Genomic DNA, 7,568 nt, shown 5'->3' on the forward strand with positions numbered 1-7,568 from the left:
ATAATTTGTCTTTGTAGGCCTAAACGATGATTTTTTAGCATAAATGACAGTTTTGAGCGTAAATTGTGTAACTTGAGCTTAAAAACTCGGAATGACCTGAATTTAGAAGCTTTGGAAATCTAGAAGAAACTACAACGTTCATGTTTTGGGTTTTTCCTAATTCTGACTGGGCAAGGGTGAAACTTGGCTTGAAGTCGTGAAAGTTACGCTGGGAACTGAAGAAAAATGTCTTTGGACGTGCTTCAGTATTTCTTCCATAACTTGGATGTAGACCTCTGATTGTGCAGATTCTTGAACTACCAAAATATTTTTGAAAGGGCCAATTCATATGTTTAACACTTTTCCAGATTCAGAATCTATCATGCTCAAATTTGGCCCGAAAGTCTTCGCCGCGGCTAGGAAAAAGCTTCGCCGCGGCAAACCGCATCAGATGTAAAAATAAAACGACGCGTTTTGGCTTGCTAGGCTTCCTCTTAAGGGAAGAGGTATAAATTAGAGCGAAGAGGAAGAGAAAAGAGTCTTGTTTCGTCATTTGGGAGGCAACTCATGGAAGGAGAAGATTATTGAAGATTTGAGCTTCAATAGAGAATATTTCTTCATCTATTGCTTGTTTTTCAATGATGAATCTTGATTCAGTTTGTTTCTGTTATTTTATTTCATTTTGACTATGAACTGAGTTGTTTAGCTAGGGTTTGATGTATCTTGATACAATGATCAAATTTATATGATTGATTTACTTTGGTTTTAATTTCAGGATTGAGTGTTTATCTCTTGCTTAATGATTTTTGGATGCTTGATCCCCATCAAATGTGTGTTGTTCACAATGAGACTGAGAAGTGATTTGTGATTGTGCCTCTTGGGATAATACCATAGAAAAGCAAACGCTAGAGATAGGTTTAGCGATCTACGAAATCTAGATAGAATTCCATAAGCTAAACACTTTGAACTATTAATCTTCATTTTGTTGGTGCGGAAGGTTAATAGGGATAAGTAGGGAAATGTAGCCTGAGAAGGTATGTTTTACAACTTAGGAATTCGATTTCAATCAAGGAATTAGAACTCGGGTAATAGATTCTATGATTTGGGTTAGCGTATCTAGGTGAAACAACACCCTAGCATTTTTTTTTAGCATTGTTTAATTAGTTAAGTTTGTTGTTTTGCTTTAATTTCATATTCATTCATTTATATTTAGTTGTTAATTTTCCATCAATCCAATTTTTGTTTCTCAATTAGGACTTAAACTAGGAAATCAGTACTTAGTAACACTATCCTCGTGGGAACGATACTCTACTCATCATTATTTACTTGTGCGATTAGTATACTTGCTACATATTGCATGTTGTAGGAAACACGCATCAGTTTTTGGCACGGTTGCCAGGGACTGTTTTAAGTTAACATTGAGTTTTTCTTTATTAGATTGGAGTTTTTATTTTTGTTTTAATTTTTAGTTGGTTTGTGATCTCACTTTCCTTCATTTCTGTTCATGCAGTTTATGCGAAAGCAAGACGTCAACCAGTTGTTCCTGTTGATCTTGAGCTTGAGAACCATTAGACGACGTAACAAGAGAGAGAGAAAGAGAGGATTTAGTTGTAAGCAGAAGAATAGTTGTTGAAATGGCTGAACCAGAAAACAAGACACTGAGGGAATTCTCAATTCCACGTGAATAGTATGGGGTCGAGTATTACTAGACCTACGGTGCAAGCAAACAACTTCGAGATCAAGCCGGCAATCATCCAGATGATCCAGCAGTCGGTTAGATTTAAAGGTGATTTGAAGGAGATCCGAATCAGCATATTGCGAATTTCTTGGAAATTTGTGACACCTTCAAGTCGAACGGAGTGTCGATGACGCTATTAGTGCAATTACTCCCATTCTCATTGGGAGATAAAGCCAAGGGTGGTTTATGGCATTACCACCGGGAACATAACAACTTGGAATGATAGCGCAGAAATTCCTTACCAAGTTCTTTCCTCCATCAAATCAACAAAATTGGAAATGATATCACATCATTTCTGCAAGAGGATTCCGAGTCATTGTATGAGGCTTGGGAGAGATACAAAGATTAATGAGGAAATGTCCACAACATGGTTTACCATTTGCTTCAAGTCCAAACATTCTACAATGGATTGATGAGTAATGTACAAACCATGGTAGATGCTGCTTCAGGAGGGCCTTGCAGAATAAGACCCAAAGAGGCTTGAGTTGCTTGAGGTTTTTGGCAAGCCACACTATCAAAGACCTAATGAGAGAGCAATTCCAAGAAAACATTCGGTCTACATGAGTTGATGCTTTTACAGCATCTCAGCCCAGCTCACGCACTTCAGAATAGTTGGGAACTATGCACGTAAACTCTGATCAATACCTCAATTAACTTGTGATTTTTATGCAGGAAACCATGCTAGCAACGAGTGTCAAGTGGGAACACTTTGCTTCGTCATCTTCATCAACAGAGCATGTGAACTACTTGGCAGGAAATCAGACAACTAAACAACCATATTCCAACACATACAACCCGGGTGGAGAAATCTCCAATTATGGCTTGGGAATCAGAACCAGCAATAACCAATGGAACCAGACACCAGTTCCAAATAACCAACCGGGGTGACAAATCAACCGGGAGCAAAGAGTGACCAAGTTGGAGGATATGTTTGGTAAATTCATGCAGAGCCCACAGGTTTCATGAATGAGACAAGACAAATTTTAAAATCAAGGGGCATCCATCGGAATCTTGAGGTATAGATGGGCCATTGGCGCGAAGCTAAATGATAGACCACAGGGATCTCTACCAACACCACGGTGACTAACTCACGTGAGCAAGCAAATGCCATAATTTTGAGAAGTGGGGACAGTTTGGAAGAGGTAGAGCAAGCTACAAAAGAGGTTGAGCAAACTAGAAAGGAAGATTCTGAGAGGAAGTTGATGAAGAGATCATTGTTGAAATGAAACCAAGTGGTTTGGAGGAGAGAAAAAGAAAGATGAAGAAAGGCAAAAGAAGAAGGGATTTCATTCCCCGAGATACCACCAGAATTGGCACATCACACACCACTAGTGCCTTTTCCTTAGAGATTGAAGAAAAAGAATCAGGATAAGCAATTTTCAAAGTTTATTGAAATTTTAAAAAATTGCATATTAACATCCTTTTGCAGATGCATTGCAGCAGATGCCGAGTTATGCGAAGTTCCTAAAGGAAATCCTATCAATAAAAGGAAGTTGGAAGATGAGGAAACGGTGATGCTCACGGAAGATGTAGTGCCATCCTCCAGAAAAGTTACCCCCAAACTCAAGGATCCAGAATTTTACTATTCGTGTATTATAGGGTATTACTTTTGATCGTGTTTTATGTGATCTAGGAGCTATATATAATTTAATGCCCTTTTCTGTTTTCAAGAGATTGGGAATTGGAGAAGTGAAACAACGACCATGTCGTTGCAACTGCGTTAGGTCAATAAAGCACCCAAAGGGGATAGTAAGGATGTTTGGTGAAAGTGGGGAAGATAATTTTTCCAGCAATTTTGTGGTGTTGACTGGAAAAAGATAAGGAAATTCCTCTCATTTTGGGCCGACCATTCTTGGCCACGGGGAGAGCACTGATTGATGTGCAAGAAGGAAGTTACTGTTGAGGGTATAAGAAGAAATAGTAACTTTCAATGTTTTTGCGGCAATGAAGTTTCTGTCTGAATCGAATTCATGTTTTGCATCGATGTGGTAGATAACTAGTTGTGGACACTATTGAAGAAAACACCCCAGAGTTACCTCTAGAAGCATGTATAGCCAAATCTAAAAAGAGAGTAGATGAGTCAGCTTGTAATGATGTGCTAGGATGCTAGAAGCACTTCAACCATAGATGAGAGTCAAGATGTAGAATTTGAGGAGTTTGATTTTGATAAGAAAGGAGAAGGAAAAAAATGAAGAACCTCCAAAGCTTGAATTGAAACCTTTACCTTCCCACCCAAATATGTTTATCTTGGAGACTCAGAAACCTATCCGTGATAATTAGTTCAGGATTGGTACATTGGAGGAAGAGAGGTTGATTAGGGTGTGTGAGGGAACATAGACTAGCAATTGGTGACCATTTCAGACATTAGAGGTATCTCGCCATCATTTTGCATGCATAAGATACTCATGAGGATGATATTAAGCCTAGGGTGCAACCAACACGGAGATTGAATCCTTCAATGAAGGAAGTGGTGAGAAGGAGGTGGTGAAACTCTTAGATGCGGGGATCTTTATCCTATTTCCGATAGCCCATGGGTGAGCCCGATACAAGTAGTTCCGAAGAAGGGAGGTATCACTGTGGTGAAAAATGAGAGTAATAGTTGATACCAATGAGGATGACGGGCTAGAGAGTGTGCTGATTCCGGAAGTTGAATGAGCAACAAGGAAGGATCATTTTTCATTACCTTTCATTGATCAGATGTTGGAGAGATTGGCAGGACATGCTTATTACTGTTTCCTGGATGGGTATTCAGGATATAACTAGATTGCCATCGCTCATGAGGATCAGAGAAGACACCTTCACTTGCCCCTACGGCACCTTTGCCTACCGAGGATGCCTTTGTGATATGCAATGCACCAGCAACATTTCAAAGATCAGATGTCAATCTTTGGACATGGTGGAACGGTTTATAGAATTCTCATGGATGACTTCTCAGTTTTTGGTTCATCATTTGATAACTGTCTGACAAATCTTTCTCTTGTTTTGCACGATGTAAGGAGACAAACTTGGTGCTGAATTGGGAGGAATGTCACTTCATAGTCCAAGAAGGAATAGTGCTCAGGCATAGAACCCAAGGATGGAATTGAATGGATCAAGCAAAGACAGAAGTGATTGAGAAGCTGCCACCACCATCAAATGTCAAAGCGGTCCGAAGTTTCCTGGGGCATACGGGTTTTACAGACGCTTCATCAAGGATTTTTCTAAGATTTCTAAACCCCTGTGCAATCTTTAAATAAAGATGTTGTTTTTACTTTAACGATGATTGCATGCATGCCTTTCTAACTCTAAAAAAATTATTAGTATCTGCACCTATTATTGCAGTTCCATTAGGGACTGCCCTTCGAATTAATGTGTGATGCTAGTGATTTTGCTCTAGGGGTAGTTTTAGGACAGAGGAAAAATAAAGTGTTGCATGTAATTCAGTATGCTAGTAAAATGCTCGTTGATGCACAATTGAATTACACCACCACGAAAAAGAATTGTTGGCTGTAGTTTTTACTGTGACAAGTTTCGTTCTTATTTGTTAGGTGCAAAGGTGATCGTCTACACGGACCATTCAACACTCCGACACCTTTTGCCAAAGCAAGAAGCAAAACCTCGGCTAATAAGATGGATTTTACTACTTCAAGAGTTCGAGTTGGAAATTCGAGACAAGAAGGGATCATAAAATGTGGTAGCTGATCACTTGTCGAGGATTGAGAGACCAATCAAGGGAAATGAAAGGAAATACCAATAGAGAAACATTTCTGGATGAGAAGTTGAAGAGAGTGGCAGTTCTGTAAATTCAGAATCTTTCAAGTAACTTCGCCCCGGCGAAGATTTCTTCTTCGCCACGGCAAGTGAGCCAGTCACGAGCAAGACCTGCTTCTCTCTTCGCCGCGGCGATGGTCATTATTTTCATTTTTGTTAAACGCACATTTTTACTTTGTGCATGTTTTGCTGGGTAATTTGGGCGAGGTATAAAGAAACACTTAGCCATTTTGTCCAGGAGTCTTCGTTTTTAGGTTAAAGAGCTATTACATTTTTCTTGGATTTTTTTTGAACGATTTTGAGTTGTAACATGGGTGAAGCTTTGAGTTCAAACGAAGGGATTCATCTCTTGGGAAGATCTCTTAACTTTTATCCCAAAATGATTCAAATTTATATGAATGATTTACTTTGAGTTTAATTTCATGATTGAGTGTTTATCTCTTTGCTTAATGATTTTGGATGCTTGATCACCATTCAAATGTGTGTTGTTCACAATGAGACTGAGAAGTGATTTGTGATTGTGCCTCTTGCGATAAATACCATAGATAAACAAATGCTAGAGATAGGTTTAGCGATCTACGAAATCTATTAGAATTCCATAGCTTAAACACTTTGAACTATTAATCTTCATTTTGTTGGGTGCGGAAGGTTAATAGGATAAGTAGGGAAAGTAGCCTGAGGGTATGTTTTACAACTTAGGGAATTCGATTTTCAATCAAGGAATTAAACTCGGTATAGATTCTATGATTTGGGTTAGCGTATCTAGGTGAAATCAACACCTTAGCATTTTTTTTAGCATTATTTAATTAGTTAAGTTTTGTTTTTGCTTTAATTTCATATTCATTCATTTATATTTTTGTTAATTTGTATTTAGTTGTTAATTTCCATCAATCCAATTTATTGTTTCTTCAATTAGGACTTAAACTAGGGAAATCGGTACTTAGTACCACTATCCTCGTGGGAACGATACTCTACTCATCATTATATTACTTGTGCGATTAGTATACTTGCTACATATGGCATGTTGTAGGAAACACGCATATTCGTTGTAGTATAGTGGTGATTATTCCCGCCTGTCACGCGGTGACCCGGTTCGATCCCCGACAACGGCGCCAAAAACTTGATGCGTGTTTTCTACACATGCAATTGTAGCAAGTATACTAATCGCACAAGTAATAGAGTGATGAGTAGAGTATCGTTCCCACGAGGATTGTTAGCTAAGCACTAGGTTTCCTAACGTTATCAAGTTGGAGCAAACGATTGATTTTGGATTGATGGGAGCTAATACTAATTAAAACTGAACAAAACAAATTAAACTAAATTTAATCTATGAATGCGAAATGAAAACACGGATAAAAATCAATTCAATTAAAACAGTTAGGGTTTTGACTTCATTTGGACTTTATGGGTTGAACCTATACTTTTACTAAATTCATATTCATACGCAATGGTTGTAAATCGAACTCACTAAGGTGTTAAACATACCCTCTAAGGCTATGTTTTCCTATTCTTCCTTGTTAACCTCCCGCACCCAAAAATTTGAAGGTTAACAATTCCAAACTCATTAAGCAAAAGAATCCTACAATGATTTCATTAATTCTTGAATCTATCTCTAGCATCCAATACTATAATGGTGATTACCCATGAAGCATAACATGATTCATTTCTCAATCTCATCATGTTCATCACATGGAGCATTAAAAATCAGAGCAACACACAACCAGAGCATACTCATATGAAAATAGAACAATCAAACACATAACCCATAAAAAATCCAAACTACAATCAAAACCCTAACCCAAAATGAGTTAGTTCATAGCTAAATTAACAACACAAACACGAAAAACGAAAACATAAAAGTTTAGCATAATGAAAATGAGATAAAAGTTAAGAGATCTTCCCAAGAGATGAATCAACTCAAAGCTTCACCCTTGTTACAACTCAAAATCGCTCAAAAATAATCCAAAGAAAATTGTAATAGCTCTTTAACCTAAAAACGAAGACTCTTGGACAAAATGGCTAAGTGTTTCTTTTATACCTTGCCCAAATTACCCAGCAAAACATGCACAAAATAAAATTGTGCGTTTAACAAAACTGAAAA

The 7,568-nt window shown here is 37.9% G+C and overlaps 1 non-coding gene across 1 annotated transcript; it reads right to left on the bottom strand.

Annotated features, from left to right (window-relative positions):
* Positions 1 to 1,985: 1,985 nt before the first annotated feature.
* Positions 1,986 to 2,091, bottom strand: LOC116121018. Its single transcript, XR_004126637.1, has one exon. It is a non-coding gene; the product is annotated as a small nucleolar RNA R71 (small nucleolar RNA).
* Positions 2,092 to 7,568: the final 5,477 nt, after the last annotated feature.

The sequence above is a fragment of the Pistacia vera genome, unplaced genomic scaffold, assembly GCF_008641045.1.
Source record: "Pistacia vera cultivar Batoury unplaced genomic scaffold, PisVer_v2 Contig955, whole genome shotgun sequence".
Classification (NCBI taxonomy): Eukaryota; Viridiplantae; Streptophyta; class Magnoliopsida; order Sapindales; family Anacardiaceae; genus Pistacia; species Pistacia vera.